The sequence below is a fragment of the Urocampus carinirostris genome, chromosome 13, assembly GCF_059441175.1.
Source record: "Urocampus carinirostris isolate Australia breed hairy pipefish chromosome 13, RoL_Ucar_1.0, whole genome shotgun sequence".
In the NCBI taxonomy this organism is placed as follows: Eukaryota; Metazoa; Chordata; class Actinopteri; order Syngnathiformes; family Syngnathidae; genus Urocampus; species Urocampus carinirostris.
In genome coordinates this window covers 24,257,554-24,279,498 of record NC_142361.1, presented here as the reverse complement: position 1 = coordinate 24,279,498, position 21,945 = coordinate 24,257,554, and the positions used below count along the sequence as shown (strand labels likewise).

The 21,945-nt window shown below is 40.2% G+C and overlaps 1 long non-coding RNA gene across 1 annotated transcript in view; it reads left to right on the top strand.

Annotated features, from left to right (window-relative positions):
- Positions 1-19,536, top strand: part of LOC148354135 (uncharacterized) — a 61,499-nt gene extending 41,963 nt beyond the window's left edge. Inside the window, exon 3 of the long non-coding RNA XR_015852477.1 lies at positions 19,150-19,536. This is a non-coding gene — a long non-coding RNA (uncharacterized LOC148354135). The remainder of the gene's footprint in view (positions 1-19,149) is intronic.
- Positions 19,537-21,945: the final 2,409 nt, after the last annotated feature.

Below are 21,945 nucleotides of genomic sequence, written 5' to 3'. Positions count from 1 at the left end.
ATTGGCTCGTTTGTTTTGCAGTTCTGTCCACCAAAAAGGGAACTGCACTCGTGCAGCCTCATTCCATTCCCCGAATGACTATTGCTGCGAGCGAGGCCTGGCAAAAAGCTCTTTAATCAAGAGGCTTGCTGTTGCAGTGGCGATCCGTTATCCCCAGTCGAATATTGCTAAAAGCTATACAGAGCGTATTTTTTCAGTTTGGGCCACTAAAACGAGCCATTTTGCCAGGACTGTTTAAGTTTAAAGTATTTGTTGCCCACCTGGGGCTGGGAGAGAGCAGTTTTGTCACGTTATCTGCTCTTTTTTGCAGTTCTGTCCACCCAAAAGTTAACTGATGTGGCTGTTATTCATTATCTCTGGCTGACTACAAATGAGAGCAGGACCAGGCAGGGCTCTTTTTTTTTTTTTTTTTTTTGGAGATGCTGAAGTACACCATTGTGGCTTGCCAAAAAAGAACTGTACAGTTTTGGCTACAATCGGTTTTCCCCAGTGGATCATAGCTAAGAGCAGAGGCTGAGGCACTCTTTGCACTACTGTAAAATACTATACATAGCCATAATTATTTAATATATTATTAGTGCTCAATACTCCAACTCAATACAACATTTTATTTATATTTATATCTGTACATTCAAGGAAACTGTGCGGGTCAGATGTATCGACATTTCGTTCTGTATACACGTGTACTAGAATGACAATAAAGTAGATCTGAATCTGAATCTGAATCTGAATGAACAAGTTTGTGTCATGGGTGACGGCCCTTTTTTCCGGTCTTTCCGCCTATAATAAACAGCACCCATGCGGCCACAATCCATTATCCCTTGTTGACTATTGCTGATAGCACAGGCCACCAGAGCACATTTTCTTTTGGTTCAGGCCCCTGAAGCGTGATATTGGGGCCCGCCTAACGTAAACTGCACTGTTCTGGCTTTGATCCATTTTATCCAGTCATCTATTACTGTGAGCAGGGGCTCTGAGAACAAGTTTGTGTCATAAGTTGCGTTTCTCTTTATTATGTTTTTCTGTCTAAAATGAAAACCGTCTGTGGCCGCGATCCAATATCGATAATTAACTATTGCTTTGTGGGAGGGGCCGTCAGAGCGCACTTTTGTTAGACTTGACAACTTTTTTTTTTTAAGTAATTTTAGCAAAAATTGAACTGTATTCGTGTGACACCGATCCATTATCCCAAATCACATTTGGCTGTGAGTCAGAACAGCAGTAGGCACTTTAGTCAGTTCTGACCTGCCAAAATGAAATGCACTGTTGTGACCGCGATCCATTATCCCCGGCTAACTATTGCGGCGAGCAGTGGCCGGCAAGGCACATTTTGATAGGTTCGGGACGCTGAAGCATGCCATTGTGGCCCGCCTAAAATGAACTGCACTGTTTTAACCACAATTTTGTATCCCCTAGTTGACTTTTTTGGAGAACAGAATATTAGCCATGCGTGGAAGCTCTAGTTTTCTGTTCTTACTGCCTAAAATGAACAGCACCTGTGCAACCTTGATCCATTAATCACGGTTGACTACTGCTTCGATGGGCTGCCGGCAGAGCACATGTTAATAATTAGACGTGTACTTTGAAGAAGCTAAAACTAACTGCACTTTTTAGGATACGATTCCTTATCCTAAGTCGACTAGCGGTGGCTGTTACAATTTCCCATTTCCCTCCCCCTAAAATACTCTCAAATGATTATTTTCAACCATTTGCTTGTGTATCAAATGGAGTTTTTTTTACCCTCTCAGAAAAAAACTATTTTAATCTTTGTCCTTGAGAATAATCTTGCCCGTGTTCACAATGACTCACTTTATCAACGTGGTGGCAGGCTGCCCCCCACCCCCTCTCCAGCATCTCCCCAACACCGGCAATGTTTTTCATGAAGACAACTCGGGCCAAAGCCGACTTCAACCTTTTCCTTCGGGACAGCCGAGATGAGACGCTGCCCGAATTAATTCCTGAGCATCAGATAAATGACTGCCGTTAAAGTCGTTCGAAATGCAACTGAGTTTATTTGGTATTTAGTGATGGGCTCATGAAGAACCAATCCGAAAGCATTTTTGAAACGGATGATCAATCTGATAAAAAGGCCATCTGCGCTGTTTCCAGAACCCTCTGGTGGTTAGTTAATTAGTGTAGTTGGATTTTAAACAGATGTGTTTTGGCTATCTATTTTCAATAACCCACAATGATTGACAGATTTAGGGGAACACATTCCTTAAAGAACATGTGTGTACCATAAAACCACGGCTAGTGGTGTAAAAATACTTCATTCATTGAGAAAAACACAAATGATTCAAATAATGAGCAACACATTTGTATTCGTAGTACCATTCAAGAGCGCCATTTTTAAGTCAAGACAAAAAAAAGCGCACACTAAACCCTCTGTTACTGCAAGTGTCCAGCAGATGGCACTCCCAACCAAGGAACAATTAACATTGCCAATACAAATATGAGCATAGCTTTATTTTTTTCACCCAACGTTCATAGTGTTCATAGATAACGTGTATTTTATAATTTGCTATAAACTACGGTATTTGGTAGGACTCACACAGGGTTGCTAACGATAACAATAGTGGTTAGCAGTGAGGCATTGCCTACAGCCAAGTGACTAACATGTGTGGCTAGAGAAGGAAAGTGCCAGTTGCCTGAATGGCGGAAATCCGGAGCCATCACATGCAAGTCTCAGCTAGCCGTTGAGTGGTAAAACACCACAGGGACAAGCTAGCTTGTCAAAATGTTCATTCAGGTTTGCATAGTTGTAAGATAGCGGGTAAACATGTCAGCTTCTTCAAGTTGTGTACAGTAATCCGTCACTGCATCGCTGTTTCCTTTTCGTGGTTTTGATACAGAAGATAACACACAGCAAATGCTATGTGCGTGTGTGTTAGGCTGTGACTGTCATGGGCTGCTATATACTGCTGGGTGGGCGCACAAGTCAATGGGTCCACTAAAAACAAACTGGGACGCATAATGACATCTTTAGCGGCACGTTACAAAATAATTCATCAATTAAATTGGACTCTGAGGAAGGTCAGAAGAGCACAAAGAAATTGTGATCACCAGCAGGTGCTCTGTGGATTGACATTGGGTCCGGGAAGCGACTGTGGCGACGTCGGGAGAGATCAATTACCCAAGAAACGGATGACCTGGAGCTACAATTTGTTGCTCTTGTACTTTAATCCTCACAGAGACCTGGATCTGTTCGAGGATCTCCAATGCTAGCGTGCATCATTTTATTACAATGAAAGGAGAAGCAGTCCATTTTGTTACAGTTTGTTATGTGTTATTGATATCTAATACATTAATTGTTTCTATTTGGCGAGTTTTGACTATCCTTTTTGTAATGCAAGTGCCGTGAAAAACAGGGGGTTACTTTAATGCAAAGGTCTCCAACCTTTTTCAAACTGAGAGCTACTATTTGTTACTAATTAGCGCAGAGGGGGCCTAGTTTTATATGCATCTGATACAGGACCCAGTCGTGTGACGTTCTCACACAAGCCCTTTATTTTATGGGAAAAGGTGATTCATGCACGTTAGGACGCTGGTCTGGCGTGGAAGGTCAGGATGCCAGAGACCGACGAGATCGATAACGAATCAGGGTAACAAAAATAAACAGGAAAAACTAGACGGGAACCAAAACTGGAGAAACTAACCAACAGGATAAGAATAGACAAAACTGGAACCCGAAATTAAACAGTACAAAAATAAACGGGAACAATACCGGACTGCAGATATCCCAGGAAAACAGGACAGAACCCACGTCTTGTGGGGCAGAAGTTTGTTGACGGGCTGACACTCAAGCAAGAGAGCGCTGAGCTTTATATACACAAAAAGTCAATCTTTCAACGAGCCGCAGCTGGCACCACACGGGCGGGGCCAATTGGGCACCATGGCAACCGTGACACACAACGGGCATGGCCAAGTGGGTGCCATGACAACCATGACACACACGGGTGCAGGCAAGTGGGCGCCATGGCAACCATGACATTTCAATAATAACAACTTATGATGTTATTACTATGGTATATGGTAAATTTACTGCATTTCTACAGCACTTTTAACCAGTCACAGAAGACCTCACAAAGCGCTTTACGATGTACTTCACACTTACCCATTCACACACACGGATTGATAGCAGAGTCAGCCATGCAAGGCGCCTACCTACTTATCGGGGACATCAGTGTCTTGCCCAAGGATACTTTGACATTTATTTCGGAGGAGCCTGGAATCCCGCAACCTCTTGGTTCCGAGACTAGCGCTCTACTATGTTGTTTCTTTTTGTTACCATGTTAATCATTGGAAGAAGGCTTAAATAGACTAAAAATATCATTTTACTAGAACATCACAATTACCCAGCACTGGTGAGCTGCAGGCACCCAAACTGTCCTTAGGGGGCACCCTGGTGCCTGCGGGCACCACGTTGGAGACCCCTGCTTTACTATATTTAGAAGATACTGAGATAGCACATCCGATGTTGCTTATTATTTAAATCACCAGGTTTTTATTAAAATTAATTGTCACGGATCAGAAACGGACACATGACCGAATAGCGCTCGTTTTCTCAGTTTTTATTGATAAAGAGGGAGAGTAGGGCTTGCTTCCACAATCCGATGGCTGACGGACAAGAGGAGCGAACGGTGCGGAAGTGGCACTTCCGTGTCTGGCGAGGAGGATCGGAGACAGGCTGTAATAGCAAGTCGTTGGCCGGGACTGTAGATCAAAGGCGGTGTCGAGTTTGTAAACGAGGTCGGTAGCAGGAGGCAGGCAGGTAACGGGGCAAAACAGGTCAGGTAACAGGCAGGCAGAACGGGGCGAAGTCAGGTCCGGGAACAGGTTGGCAACAGAGATCAGGCAGAAAAAGGCAGGGCAGGAACAGAGTCGGACGAAAAGGCTTACTGGGCTGGTGGCAACAGTTCGCATAACGATCTGACGGCTTCCTCTTCCTCTTGGAAGCCGGGGGTTTAAAAAGAGAGTAACAGCCAATCAGATTTCCGGGCTGTTGCCGCCAATTAAGCCGTCGCAGCTGCGCTCAATCGGCAATCATGACATTAATCAGATCTTTGTACAACACTAGAGGTTGCTGTACACAGGCTTCCTACAGTTTAGAGGAAGTTCAATTCAAGACTTTAAGATTTTTCCAATGCCTATTGAAATCTGATTCAAGACCCCCACATTATTAAGACTTAGGATTGAAGACACTTTAATGCCAATGAAGGCCTTTTTGAGAATTACGAATTCAATGCCTTTTAAAACTTTTCAAGGCTCTGTGGAAACCTGGATACAACTCACAGGAAGGCTTTAAGACAACCCGCACATCATTTCACTTCAATGAGGTGACGCTTAGTGTTTAGCCCCGACTGCGCAGTAAAGGGAAGAGCATTTCAGTCAAGGCCACCGGTTTGTAAATTTCCATTCGGACACCGCAGCCTCTAGAAGCCGGTCGCATTTCCATACCTTTTATTTCCCCTGCCCGTGCTCGGCTTTGCAGCGATTTGATTCCGCGGCGTCAGAATGCAAAAACCCTTTTTTGTACGGAGCTCCCGCGCAGAACTAGATGGCCGGCGATATGGGCGCTTTCAGGGCCCGCTTTACGGAACGATGTCGACGCCTTTGGCATCCTTTCGGGGGATTCAAACGAACGCTGAAGGCTTTGTGCATGCCACCGCTGCAGGATAGAAATATTTCAGTCACGATATGAATATATGAGGTGGTTCATAGGGAAAGTCGAAATAGCGAATGTTTTCATGTACGGTGGGTGTTCTAGTTTGAAGTTCAGGCATAAAGCGATGCATCTCTGTGTGATGGGAATGAAATGATGTCGGAATCAAGACATCGTGACACAATTAAATAAATACGGGTGTGTTTTACGTGAATTAGAGACTTCTCTTATTGATCAAAGGGACAAAGTGTATTATTTAATGCATTCTCGGGGTAAAAAAAAAACGAAATCGATGAAAAACAACCCTAATATTAATTACAAAAGGTAAAGATAATAACATGAACTCTCATGTGTGAAAGGGTGTGCAGAAAATGAGAAGAAAAATGATGCAGTTTGGTCTCTTCGAGTTTCCGTAGTTTGTGTTCTTCCTTGTGGTTTGTAGCACTCTGTTTCGGTTGCACTACACAATACAGCGACATCCAATGGTCAAAATGAGAAGAAAAATGATACAAAATGAGTTTCCGTAGTTTGTGTTTTTCCTTGTGCTTTGTAGCACTCCGTGACGGTTGCACTACACAGTCCAGTAGCATCTGGTGGTCAAAATGACAGGAAATTGATGCAGTTATGTCTCTTTAAATTTCTGTAGCCCGTACTCTTCCTCGTGCTTTGTAGCACTCTGTTTCAGTTGCACTACACAATACAGCGGCATCTAGTGGTCAAAATGAAAGAAAACATTATGCAGTTTGGTCACTTTGAGTTTCCGTAGTTTGTGCTCTTCCTTGTGCTTTGTAACACTCAATTTTGGTTGCAAAACACAAAACAGCGTAATCTAGTGGTCAAATAATAAACATTCTATCTTTAAGTAAGTGCAAACCATGCTAATTTGGGATGGGGTATTTTTTAGATTTTATAATGTGTAGCGCTCTTTTTAACAATATATTTGAGAACAGTAGTTGTTTTTATCAGATGTTTTGTGGTGGAAAAGCCTTTTCGGTCCTACCTAACCCAGGACCTACAATTGAGTTTAAGACCCCTGAGTGAAGGCGTTCCGGACCCCTCGTAGCCCAGATAAAAACATTACAATGACAATATAGTACCTAGCAAGACCTGTAATATACGTGTTTATGATTACATTAGATATAAATATACATTTTAAGAATACAAATTTGCTGTAGTGTAACATGACTCGAGCTGGTAAAGTGGAGTTAGTGGGTGGATGCTATGTGGGGATGAGAAAGCGGATAAAAATAAAAATGATTGTAGACCCTCCACTGTGGAAACGAAATACAAATTTCTCGACCCATGATATTTTTTTGTAACAAAAATTACCATTTGTAAGATCAAGTCCATGTATCGTGTATGTTTGCCTTGTATTCAAATTTTTTTTTACTAAATGGTAGGTTTATCATACCACTAGGAGGTACTAAATGACACATTGTCCCTTTAAACAGCTTTATCAAAGAAGATAAGTTATTAAATATACTGTGCTACCTCATGAGCATCTAATTAGTAAAAGTATATAATATAAAGGAAAAACAAAATAGTAATCTGCTGCCATCTACTGATATGGATGCGTGTTACAGATACTTGGCTCATCACTGGAAGAGAAGAAACAAAATGACGGCATGCTTTTTTACAGAGAAAAAAAGGGTCAATTTCCTGTGGCACACTACTAAACAAGGTTGACAAATACCTGTTTAACGTAATCGTGTGCGGTACAGCAGCCATACATGTCAAAATGTGTGTTGATGACTTTGATGAATAAAACTGCGAACACAAAAATATATCATTCACAATTGAGTGTGAGGAATGTGCGAGATGAGGAAGAACAAGTAAGATGAAGCGCAAAGTGAGGAATTCCTTCCAACAATTTACACACGACCTGGTGGGAAGAAGCAAAGCACGCTCCGTTCTTGGCTGGCACTTAACAGAGCGGAGCCTTTTAATGAATTCACGGTTGGATGATGTTGTGCACACAATAACTAGGTTCGAGCACGTCGTTCTACGCCAAATATTCCAACAGCTGGCCCACATTGTTTTCAAAGACACCTCGGAAATGTAAACGATAATATCGGTTGAGGAGGTTAGTTTAGCTTATTGTTCTCTTGGTTGTTCTTTTTGTTGAGACTTTATCAGTCTGAGTTTAGAGAAAAGACAAATAGTGAGATTCCTTGTTTATCGCGGTTAATGGGGATCACTACCTCCCGCAATATTCCAAAATCCACAAAAAAACCCCAACACATTTTAACATGCACTCTGCCGGGGGATACATGATTGCTGTTGAATGTGTGCTGTTCGTCTTAGGCAGAGAGTACTGGAAAACTGTCACCGCGCATTTAACAAAATTTGCTCTCACGGCCTCTGCCTACAATAATTGAATGGGGATAGCGGATCACGACCAAAACAGTGTAGTTCATTTTAAGTGGGTTCCAATTGCACGCTCAAGTGACCCAAATCGAGAAATGAAAGTGCATTTCTGAACCCTGCCCTTAACAATGGTCGACCAGGGATAATGGTTCATGGCTGCAGCTGTGCATTTCATTTTAGGCCGGTCAAATCGGGACCTCTCTCTGCAAAAGTGCTTTCTGGCAGTCCCAGTTGCAGAAAGATGGGATTAGGGATAATGGGTCTCAGCCACTAGAGTGCAGTTTATTCTAGGCAAAAATGACAGCAGAGCCGCTAGACCTAATTAATTTGAAAAGATGATAATAAAATAGTGCAGTTCATTTTAGACCAGCCACAATGGGGCACTTCAGCAGCCCAAACTGAAAAAAACCCCGCAACAAAAATAAATTTGAGATAATGGCTTCTAACTGTATAAGCGGAGTTGAGATTAGGTGAAAGTAAGAGCAAAAAAGGGCAGGCAGGCCCGTAAAAGAGCACTCTGCTTGAGCTTACTTGCAACAATATATGATCAGGATAATGTATCGCGGCTGCACAAGTGCAGTTCACTCTGGATGTACAGAAGACCAAACAAGAGGCGCTAGGGCAGGATAAAATGCACTCTGCTGGATCGCGCCTGCAGAGGTGCAGTTCATTTTAGGCGGGAAGAAAGGAGAAAAAAAAGCTGCCACATGCCACACATTTTATCTCTCAACCCATGCTCTTAGTAATAGCAGACTGGGTATAATGGATCACAGCCACATGTGGCCATTTTCAATTGAATATTTTCATAACCTGCAATGCACTGCGGCTGCAAAGTAGAAAGCGCAAAGTAGGAAATTTTCAAGAGAAAATATGTTTTTTTCTTTTTGTCCCTTTGGGGCAGGCATCACTTTTCCGGATAAGCAAAAACACGGCGAGGCATTTGGAAATGTGAGCAGATACGTGCTAATTTGCTCATCGCTCAAAGGAAAATATTTCTTATTAACTGCATGAATATGGATGTGGCGTTTACATATACAGTATCTAGCAATAACACTCTTTATTTCAATTGCAATATTCAAACTCATTATTTCACTTACATTGCATCCCTTTAGGTTGAATTAGGGATAAGGGAAGTTTACTTTAGTGCTAAGTTTTTCAAACCTAGGGTTTGAAGCCAATTGTGGCCTGCCAAATACTCTACTGATGAAAAATACACATCTTTGATATTAATATCATTTTATTGATAGAATGTCTAAAATCCCCCCAAAATAGACCAAAAAATAATTAAATTAAATTGAAATACGTTTTTACGTGACAGAAATAATATGAAAATTAGCTGCCAATACAAGTAAATGTTTTTTGCAGACCGGCAGATAATTTTGCTCATGTTTGAAATTATTTTTTCCTTATTGTGCTAATGCTAAACAGGTTTTTGTATTAAACTATGAAAAACTGGCAACATAAGTTCTGAAAAAAGGAATGTACTATACCTTAGAAAAAAAAATGTATATAATAAAAACATTAAATCGTTAAGAAAATAGAAGATAATTTAGCTCATTTTCATTATTTTATTTTGAAGTAGGAAGCATTGCACTTAATAAGAAGAATTGTTGCTGATATAGGAACTGGCTGTCCTATTTTGGGCAAAAAATACACATTTGGCCATAATCCATTACCTCCAATCCCATATTGTTGAGACCGGCAGAAGGCACATTTGTCGGCACTGTTCGGCTATGTGTACCTTTATCCCCGGTCGACTCTTGCTGAAAACAGAGTGCTTTTTTTCCAGTAGAGATTGCTAATGTAGCCCAGCTACATTGGATAGCACTGTTTAGGCAGTGACCCACTATCCCCAATCGACTATTGCTGAGAGCAATGTCTGGCAAAGGGCATTTTTTTTTTCTGTTAAGGCTGTTGAACTTGCCTAAATTGACCCGCACTGTTTTGGCGATGATCCAATATCCCGTGGCCGCAATCCATTACCCCTGGTTAATTATTGCTGAGAGAAAGGGTTGATAAAGCTGTGTATTTTGACCAGGCTGCTGAAGTGTGTCATCGTGGCTCACCTAACATGAACTGGACTGTTTGGGCAGCATCCGCTATTCCCAGTCAACTAATGTTGAGAGCGGGTGCCGAGAAAGCAAATTTGGGCTGTGGGCAGCATCTATATTTTCCATTCTTTTCACCTAAAATGAACAGCACCTGTCCTGTGCAGCCGGAATCCATTATTGCTGGTCGACTATTGCTGAAAGCACGGCCGGCAGAGCGCATGTTTAAAACGGGAAAGGGCAATTTAGCGGATTTACGCATATGGCGCAAGGGTTTGGGACTCCATTAACCACAATAAACGAGGGATAACGGTAAATGAACCCACCTTTTGGTGTCCGGCAGTCTCTGAGCAAACTTTAAAAGAGCAAGGTCATCCAGAAAGGAATGCGGGGGAAAGTACAGCGGCGCAGTGTCACAAAGACGGATGGGGTTCATTTACTATTCGCTCCGGTCAATTTAAAATGCTATATCATGGAAAATACTTTTCCATTAGTATTACACTCCAAGTTCAGGAGACCTGTGAGAAATGGACAACTGTAATTTGATAAAGTCACCATTCCTAATCAGCGTAGGTTGATTAATAACTGAAGGATTTTAACACATTAATAGTACTTTGGAGAGTGACAAAGATGTATTAGAATATTAAATGTCCAAATTGTCACATAAACTAATTGAGTTTCAAATTCAAACAAATCCTTTCTATTTAGAATCGTAACCATTACAACAACGATTACTGAAATATTTCAGTAATTTATATATATTACTGTTATCCCGCGTTTATCACAGTTGATAAGGAACAACCCCTCCCGCATTCTTAACATGTGCTCTGAAATACTGTATATAATATTTGAGTGGGGATAATGGACTGTGGCAGAACAGGTGATGTTCATTTTAGATGGAGAAACAAAGAAAAGAACCACCTCGCATGACACGAATTAGCTCTTTTGGCCTCCGTTCTAAGTAATATTTGTAATATTTGACTGGGAATAGCAGATCACAGCCAAAACAGTGCAGTCCATTTTAGGCGGGCCACAATGACACACTTCAGAAGCCTGGAAAAAATTCACAGCTCTATAAATTCTTTCTCTCAGCATTAGTCAACCGAGGGGAAATGGCTTGTGGCCAAGGCTGGGCATTTTATTTTAGGACAGTGCCCTCTGCCGGTCTCTAATTGGTTTAATATGGGATTGAGGATAATGGATCGCGGCTGCATGAGTGCAGTTAGTTTTAGGGGGGTATAACAGCACACAAAGTGCCGCAAGGCCCTGAAAAAGTGCGCTCTGATGGACACTGTTTGCAGCAAAATGAAAAAGGTGATAATGGCTTGCAGCCACATGAGTGCAGTTCACTTTTTGGTAGACGGAGTGGCAAAAAAGAACTGCCAGGATTGACAAAAGTACGCTCTGCCGGCCCTCGCTTAAGGAAAAAGTGGTAATGGATCACAGACAAAACAACGCAGTAAATTTTAGGAAGGCATCAGCAGTCCGCACCTGAAAAAAGTGACTGGGGATAATGGATAGCGGCAACAACTGTGCATTTCATTTTGGACGTGCTATTCTGGCCCGTCTCTCATCTTAAGTGACTTCTGATGCTCCGTACTTGCAGTAATTTGCGATTGGGGTTATAGGATCACGGCTGCATGGGTGCAGTTCATTTTAGGTAGAAATAACTGCCCAAAAAGAGACGCCAGGCCAAACATAAATATGCTTCTTAGCCCCCAGCTTGTAGGAATAGTTGAACATTTTAGGAGCCTGAACAGAAATAAAAATGCACTCTGCACGCCCCAGCTCTCAGAAAATCAACCGGGGATAATCGATTGCGGCAACATTCACAAAAGAGTAGTCTGTAGGCCCCTGTTGGCAGCAATATGCAATCGGGCATGATGGATCATGCTGTCACGAGTGTGTTTGACTTTTTGGCGAACTGAACCACAGAAATAGTCGCCAGAAGACGAAAATGCACTCTGCTGGCCCCTGCTCTAGGCAATATGCTTTTGGGGATAATGGATTTGGGAATATTTTTCAACCAGCGATGCACTGAGGCTGCAGAGTCTGAATCGTGAAGTATCAAGGGATTACAGTCATTTTCTAGACTCTGTTGGATCACTAATTGGGTGCTACTTTTGAACTTTATGTGGAGTCATAAAACGAGAGCTTGAAACTTTATGTCCTTTGGATTTCACAGCGCTCACTCTCAGATCCTCAGGCGGGCTCATCCACACTCGGACGACCATAAAGGCTTAAAGCTGCTTCCTGAACCTTTTAGTCGTGCATTTCTGGAACAAAACTGGCACCCGGGGAATGCGAGGGGCCAGTTCACAAACCCTGTTTTAAAGAGACTCGCGAGTGGCAAAATGATTGACAGCTCGGTTTTAGGGCCGGCGGTGGGATGCTTGGATTTTCATGAGCAAAAGAGAGAATGGAAAATGATGAGATTGGGATAATAGAGAAAAGAAATAGAGCCTGAATCAAAATGACAAGTGAAATTGAAGACTTATGATTAGTTGGAGTTGTCTCAGACTTATCTGGTGGTCAACAGACTGTAGTAACCTAAAATGTGTTAACGCTTTAAAAATCACCACTAGAGGACGTTGTACATTAGACTGAAGCTTTTTTTAACCAAAAATAATTTAATAAATGAAAAAAAAAAATGGATTTATCTGTTTATTTTTTTAAGTAACTGAGGCAAATACGTGAAATGAGCGAAATGAGTTAAAATAAGCAAAATCAAAGCCATACATAAACCATACATACATAAACATAAGTTTAAAGAAAATCCACCTTTCAAGGGACACTGTGTAATATTGGACCACTAAAAGTCCCTGCATTGTGTAGTGCAACCAAAAGAGTGCTACAAAGCACAAGGAGAAAATGGAGACTCAAAGTGAGCTAACCACAACATTTGTCTTCTCATTTTTTTTTGCGCAGGTTTTGTTCTTTTTCAGGTACCCTTAGCAGCGCCCTCTAAGCTTAATAAAGTAATCCTTTTTTCCATAAGGTCCCGCGGTAGTAAAAACCTGTAAAGGAGAAACCTTTATTTGTTTATTTGTTAGATACTTTGTAATACATTGGAATCGAAGTACAAACCAAATTTACAGGCTCGAGCATTTGTTTAACAAAATAAAGTGTGGCACTTTTTTTTTTTTACAAATAACTTCTGTACTGCCAAATTAAAATTTTAGTAATAGTCTTGAGTATTTATTGTCAGGGGTGGAAAACCATTTCAGGACACTACCTTTTTAATTCAGATGATATTTTGTCATCATCATTGTAAACATAAAGGAAAACTGCTTTTACCTTTCTTTAGGCAGGGGTTGGCAACACAAAATGTTGAAAAACCATAATGGACCAAAAAAATATGTCTGGAGCCGTAAACAATTAAAAGCCTTATACGGAAGGAAACACATACTGTCTCCATTTATATACATTTTGGACGCGTTCAAGGGGATGGGCAGGGCACTGAATGATAGGGTAGGTAGGTAAGTAGGTAGGTAGGTAGGGAGGGAGGTAGGGAGAGAGAGAGATAGATAGATAGATAGATAGATAGATAGATAGATAGATAGATAGATAGATAGATAGATAGATAGATAGATAGATAGATAGATAGATAGATAGATAGATAGATAGATAGATAGATAGATAGATAGATAGATAGATAGATAGATAGATAGATAGATAGATAGATAGATAGATAGATAGATAGATAGATAGATAGATAGAAAATGTTAACATTGTTTGTGTCCTGTTGTCTTTCTACAGAAACCACATATTTTTCCGTCATCAAGCATTTTTGAAAAAGTACCTGGGGGCCACTAAGGAGGCCGATAGAGCTGCATGTGGCTCCAGAGCAAGTTTAGTTGCTGGAAAGGCCCAACTTTGTTGGCGATAGAAAGCATCTTCCTCTGCCTTTTAGTGCTTTCGTGGGTCCAGTGCATTTTGTTGACATGATGCCTTTTAGAGAAACTTCAAATTGAAGCTTTGCGCATATGTAATGTAGTTTGGTTAAGCTGTTTTACGTTCGTGTCAACTTACACTGTGACATTATTGACGGACAGGCAGACACAGGCAGAAAGGAGACGGTGTGACTGTTTAGTCAATCAGAATACAGGACACAATGTACAAAAATCTGCAAAGTAGTGAGACGGCGATGAGTAAACTGCGATACAGCAAAAGATTCACGTACTTTTAAATCAGGTCAAGGTAGAGGTAAGATATTAAGCCCGAGCCTGAACCTGAGCCGAGCTCGAACAGAATTCCGGTTGGGTCGGGCCTAAAATGTCAATCATTACTTCGGGTTCATCTTGTGCTGGGTTTCTCTTGCTAACCTGTTTTTTTTAAACTATCCAAGCTTGGCATGCATCCTTAATTGTTCTTAGTTTTTTTTTTTCTTTGTGGAGGATCGGGCTCCTCAAATCAAGTTAATTTGTTAGGCTCAGCCGGTTTGGACGGATCGGCCTTTATTTTTTAGGGTTAGGGTTAGGCCATATCTTTCATCTAGGTCACGGTGTCTTCGGAATCGATTGCTCTCCGTAACAAGAACATGTCTAAAATAATCAAACTCAGCAGGAACAACCATGTAGTCCCCCTTCATGACCCCAGTGACAGTTTAAAAGGGAGGAAGCTTGGATGAAGACATCTACCTCCGCCCCTTAACCTTGTAGTCAAATGGTTCCAAAGGTTCTCGTTCGAAAAACAAACCCAATTACATACCTGTCAACCTGTGCGTTTTTGCCGTACAAAGTACGTTTTTTTATGCATCTTAAGACGAGTACGACATACAAGAAAATCTGTATGGAAAAACGCAAATTTGTCAATTATGGGTACCATCCGGTATGCACCGACTATCACGAAACGGCAAATCAATCAAGTTAAACGAGTTCGCCGCTATCTCGGTATTGTTTTTTTCTGTTGCAAACGAAGCGAGCGGTTTGATGCTACTGTGCGCATGCGTCTGCCGCCTCGGATTTCATGTGGTAGTTATAGATAGATAGATAGATAGATAGATAGATAGATAGATAGATAGATAGATAGATAGATAGATAGATAGATAGATAGATAGATAGATAGATAGATAGATAGATAGATAGATACCCAGTGTGACGTGCAAATGCCCACTGTAGCGTGTTATATAGAATAACTAAATAGTGCTACACAGAATACATAATAAGATTCGGTAATATGCAATGTAGGTGGTGTGGTTTACTGTGGGCTTTTACTCTGCCGGGTAGAGTTAAAGAGCCTCATGGCATGAGGAAGAAAAGATCTCTTCAGTCTGTCCGTAGTACAAGACAGTGACAGCAGTCTGTCGCTGTAGTGAAAGGAAGTCCGTCTCTTTTTAGAGAACTGGCTTTTTCGGCTCAACTCATTAAAGAGAGACGGTTTTCATACGGCTCACTTACTTTGATGCATTATATTACAAATGATTATGTTGTATAAAGAAGTTAAGAAAAAAAGTGAGTATAAAAGGAGAAAATGAAAAAAGACAGGTTTGTGGTTATCCCTTTAATCAGTATATTACCAACAATAATTTTAATGAATTCATAATTTGAATAAGAAAATGTATTATTCCACTTAATTATATTTGCATGTATTTTTTCCTTCTACAGTGAATGTCCAAGCTACTTTATTTTTGAACTTTTTTGTAATAATAAACCTCATTCATGTTGAGCAACTCAGTATCTCACCACAAAATGTTAATTAACAATATATATGATATAACGAAGCACATGTACAATACAACATGTTAAACCATATAAATAAAAACGTTTGAAAAAAAAATATGGTTTAAGATTATTTTGTATTTTGTAAGGGAAAATACAACATTTTGTAAGGGCATGGAGCCCTGGAGCTTGACAGGTATGCAATTACAAGGTATGAAGGCGCAAAGACGAATGGTGGCTCTGTCCCAGATCGAATGGATCTGGTTGGGCTGGATTACGGCCAGGTCGGAGTGCCACGCGACAACGAAAATCTACCCGTGAAAAGGCAAACTGGTTTGCATAATGGAGAAGACCTGCCGATAAGAGCGAACCGCCGTTACTGTAAAATAATCCCGGCAATCAGTAAATGTCACATTGAATCTCAAATACCATGGAAAGACCAAAGTGCAGAATCTGTCTGACATTCACCCGATGTTTGTTTTGTGGACGAGAAGATTTCGGGTCCGTAATTACCCGATCTATACCTTTGTGTTTCTGCACGGCGATGCGCTTCGTTAATTAATCCTTTGTCTGGAAGCGTTCAACGCAATAAATCATTATTGCACGTTTGCAGCGATGCACAATAACTGTTTTTCCCAATCTATAAAACCGAAACCAGTGACTTACATATCTAGTATTTGCATGTTATATTTAGATTTTTTTCTTTTCTAAAAGACACGCAAAATCCAAGAATGTTAATGCTTTGCTGATAACCATAACATAATACAGCTTCGGTAAACATGTATCCAAAAAGTAAAGAGTTGGAGACTACGGCTTGACTTAATCAATTGATTAATACTTTGTTGGTCAATAATAGCTAACTACATAATATTGTTACAAGCACTATGATACATAGATTGCAGAAAGTGCATACAATACCCTAGTGTTCATTTTGTGAAAATAATCTCCTCTAAGCATTATACAAGTTCTCCAATATTGAATGGCACACGTGTCTTAGCTATGAAAATGATATCAATCATTCTTATCAAGTATCATTATATTAGCTTTACGCATAAATAAAAATCACAAAAAGTATCATACCGTGTTGCTTTTAAGAGATTAGTTTGCAGACTTGTTTGGCAGCTGTCAATCTTAATTGAATTGGAGCAAGGGTATGACAAAATAATGAATAAAGACATGTGTAAAACCTTCTTAAAACAAAGACAAAAAAGAAAAAAAAAATGAGAAGAGAAAAAAAAGAAAAGAAAAACCCCCCAACAAAACATACAAAAGCAAAAAGAAATAAAGAAATAATTAAAAGGGCAAACAATAATGAAAAAAAAACCCAAATGAACAAGAAAAGGGAAAGAAAAAGGATTAAAAGAGGAAAGAATTGAAAAAAAAGAAGAAAAAAGGGAAAAAGACAAAAGGAAAAACAACAACAAAAGTTCAGAAGCCCTGATCACATTCTGAGCCATTAGATTTATAAATTCTAATCCCTCCAGTGTCTCGCGCACATTACGAGGAGGTAGAGAAGAGACACCACCGAGGTTTGCTATTACCTCTACAGAAAATTAGACTATGATAACAAAAAACATAAATTATTGGAATCTTTCGAACAAGCAATCTCTCTGGTGCCTCACACACATTATCGAGAGGTAAAGAGGAGACACAACCAAGTTCTGCTACTGCTTCTATAGATAATCAAAATATATTCTAATGAACATAAATGCTTAGAATCTTTCTCACACGTAGTGTCAGGCATCTGCTTATGGGCAAGCCTTTAAGTGCCACGCATGCATTACGAAGAGGTAAAGAGGAGACACGACCAAGTTGTGCTATTCTTTTTTGAGAAAACTAATAAATATCAATATGAAAAACGTTATGCTTAGAATTTCTTTAACAGGTAGTGTTGGGCTACTACTTATGGGCTAGCTCTCCAGTGCCACAAAAGCATTACACAGAGATAAAGGGGAGACACGACCAAGTTGTCCTAATAGTTCTTCAGAAAATCAATAAATATCGTTTTGAAGAACATTAACGCTTAAAATATTTTTAACAAGTAGTGCCGGGCGACTGCCACAAATGCATTACAGAGAGGTAAAGAGGACACATGGCCAAGTTGTGCTTGTAGTTCTTTATAAAATCAATAAATATCATTATGAAGAACATGAATGCTTAGAATTTCTCCAACAAGTAGTGTCAGGCGACTGCTCATGGGCTAGCTTTCCAGTGCCCTGCATGCGATACAAAGAGGCAAAGAGGCGACACGACCGAGTTTCATGAAAACACAAAAAGTGCAACTAATTCAAGGTGCAACTCATTTTTAAAACGTGAGCAAACCGATTCTCCTGCGAAAAATGAATTTTCAACATTCTCAACCATGGCAATAATGGTGCTTTATCCTCCAATACATTATTCATCCGTTAATCAGCACATTTCCATTTTATTATTTGAAAGTGTAAAGGCCACTGAGTGAAAAAAAGGATCATTTATATATTAGACATTGGAAAAAGTTATTTTATTTAGGATGCAAAAGGGACGTTTTGAATGCAGCTTGTGCATAGTAGCTGCAAAATTAGCAAAGTGGAACACAATGGTAAATAGCTAAAAGCAGATATAGTGGGGGAAAGTCATATATGGTAAATTAAAATTAGTAAATAATCAAACTGAATAAAATAAAAGATAAATGCAAGTGATAAACAATAATAAAAACAAATGTGGAATGAGGAAAAAAAACAATAATAGGCTCATATTCTTTATCATATATTTTTAGGTTACTAGAAAAAAAATTGAGACTACAAATAGAGAAAAACAAATTGCGATCAGATAAATTCCCTAGAGATTTTTTCCTAATAAATAAATGAGAAAATTACCTTGTCAAGTAATTTTTATTTTTTTTTAAATTTGTTAAAATACATTCATATGCAAAAAACAGAAAATTATCGAAATAGAAATTTAAAAAATATGTCAATTAGGAATAATAATTTCAGGGAAAAAATGTATTGTTTTGATGCCATTAAATGCTGTTTTTTTAAATGATTTTTTACTTAATATATGTAATAGAAAAAACTATGTAAAATATAATATAATATAATATAATATAATATAATTCAATATAATATAATATCTATCAATCTATCGTTCTACCTTGGTCAAATCCCTCAAGAGGGGTGACCGACAGCAAGACAAACACATACAATAACAAAGAAAATGAAAAAAAAGGGAAAAAAAAGTAGTGAAAAACACACACAAAAATTTTTGGGCCATGGCCAACCCAAATGCCAAAACACCCAAAGGCACCTCTGCACCTAAGTTGGTCAGTGGAGTGCCACGTGCAATTCCGTTGTCACCATATGTTCAACCCATTTTGTAATAATGATAATAAAGGTATATTCTATTCTAATTCTTTTCTATTATTTTGTCCATCCAGATGAAAAGGGACACAGGAAAGCGGCCATGTCACTCGGGCCATTGTGACACAACACACTCTTTTGTTCAACAGCTTTCACTGGTTTACCCCTGCTGCATCATAGAGGTGCCCTGCCCATCCCTTAGAACACATCCAAACATCCCATTATCATTTTACAACACCTCCACACTCATTCCTATCACCAACAAGAGCTCTAGCTTCCACTAGATTTAGACCTCTTTCCTGCAGTGCACTCATAACACCATACATCCACGTCAATCATGGCCTTCCTCTTGGTCTCCTTCCATTGACTTCTGCAAGCCTACGATCTGAGAGTGCCGGTCTTCTGGTGATCCCAAGAGCAAAAAAGTGTTCTGCTGGTTCGAGAGCGTTCTCCATCTGGGCACCAGTGCTGTGGAATGCTCTTCCGATCCGATCTGCAACCTCAGTGGAAATGTTAAAATCTAAGCTTTAAACTCACTTCTACTCCATAGCATATGAATAACCTACTCTTCTCGTCGGCTGAAAAATAGTCTGTGTAATATAGTGTAATAATCTGTGAAGCCCTTTGAGACTCTTTGTGATTTAGGGCTATACAAATAAAAATGACTTGACTTGACTTCAACATTCGCTCCTCATCCATCCTCTCCATGTGTCCAAACCAACCGAGTACTCTCTTATCTTTTTCATTATTATCCCTGCCCAAAAAAAAACCCATTCATAAATTAATTATTTTCAAACATTGTTCGTTGATAAACTAATCCCCCCCATAAAATGGAAAAATTGGGGGAAAAAATACCACTTCACATAATTTAAGCATCTTACTTTAAGTTTTCTTCAAAATAAGTAAAAAAAAATAAAATAAAAAAAAATGAGCACTATATTTAAAATAATATGCGTTTCTTATTTAAATCAAATAAAAAAGTACAATTAAAGATACACAACATTCATCATAAAGTTGCTCAAATGGAGCTACAGCAAAGATCAAGAACAACATCCTAATTTGAAGGCGAGGACAGAATGGAGTTTGATTTCAAAGTCATCTTATTGGCACTTTTTTTTTTGTCAAGCGGGAAAAAAAGACGTCGAGTTTGATTTGGAATTTAATCTGCAAAAGCCGAACGGGGGCACGGAGGCAAGCGTGCCCTCGTACGCACCACAAAGGGAAAGATTAGACGTAATTAGCTTCTCTTCTTTCTTCAGCCTGTTTACTATGAGAAGGCATCAACCGGGAACCCAAAGGGGAGAACAGAGCCCGTGCGCCAGGTCTACGCCAACAATTAACCTCGACTTACTGTAGCGCCCTCCGAATGCATTTAATCACGCGAGTAATGGCGCGCTTAGAAAGGAAGTACAGAAGTGCAATGAGGTGAACGACACGTTCTTTTACCTCAAGCGCACCTTTTATTTCCATCAATCAAAAAATGCTAAAGATCTATCGCCAACTCTTCATGTGACGTTTTAACGCGAAGAATGCCGTTTGATAACAAAATCTCGAACGAAGAAACAAGTGGTCAAAAAGAATCCGTTGGAACCAGAAAACTAAAACAAAAACCGACATGGAAATGATAAAGCGAAAAGACAATGACTTGAAAGTCTCTGCTGTCAGCACAGTCTTTAAATAACAGGGTCCAAATTACAGTCAGTGGCGGATAATGAAGTACAGGTGTGTGGGCTGGTCTATATGGCTTTTTGCCCCCTCTGATGGACGGTGGTGTGCAAGACACCCCAAATGTAAAAATAAAAAAATCACAGAAGCTGTAGGAGAGTCCTTCCCCACCAGAACATGAGACAGGGGTAGGGTAACTTCTTACTACCAGGACAGGGACCTTGACCCAGCCGCTGCAAAAAGGACCATAATCCGCTAAGAGACCTTTTTCTCGCTGTCGGGACAGGGAACATGGGCAGTAGACAGTGGTTTGCCACTGGAACAAGGGACGAGGCAGCTATGAGTAATCCTCCTTTCCAGAAAAGGGATAAGAACCGCAAGGATAGGTACCTTAAACTCACTGCAGGGACAGGAAACAGGTATGGCAGACAATCCTTGACCCCCCTGAAAACAGTAACCAGAACCAGCCAAGGGACCATGTCCTTCCCCACCAGAACTGGGACCAAAAGCGGCAGATAAACCTTCTCCTGGCTGACAGTACAAGGAACAGGTGCAACAAAGTCCTTCACTACCAGAACAGGGGACATGTGTGGTCGAAGGACCTTGTCCCTCCCACCTAAACAGGGACCAGAGAAGACTGAAAGCTCTTGTCCTTGCCACCAGGACAGGTACCAGAGGTGGCTGAGGGACCTTCTTGACGTCGGGAGAAAGACCTTCTCCCTGCCGCCCAAAAGGGGACCAATAGGTGCAGAGGGACCTTCTCATGGCGGTCTAGGGATGTTCTGCTGATTGCTTGTAGAGGGACCCTCTTCTGTTTTTTTTTTTTGGGCTGTCTGGCATTCGAGCACTGGAGGGCGGTGCTGACAGGGTTGTGGAACTGAGCACACTCGTATCTTATTATTCCTGATCTTTATATTGACTGCTTGGACATTGTCTTTCACTTCCATTGTCCATTACAATTTTCTCTTCCACTTTCATTTAAGGTTTGTCTTGTTACTTGGTTCTGGTTCGGACATTTAGTCGGTTCTTTTAAGTCCTCCGGTTGGTTTTTTGTTTCTTTATTAGTTTGTTTATGAGCATTGTTATTAAACAACATGTCTGACCAACTCTGTTCCCGCTTTCCTTTATTTGGGTCCACACGTCAAATTATAGAGATCCTTGTTGTGTAATAACAAAGATATGACAAAAGTGTCAATGTATAACACAGT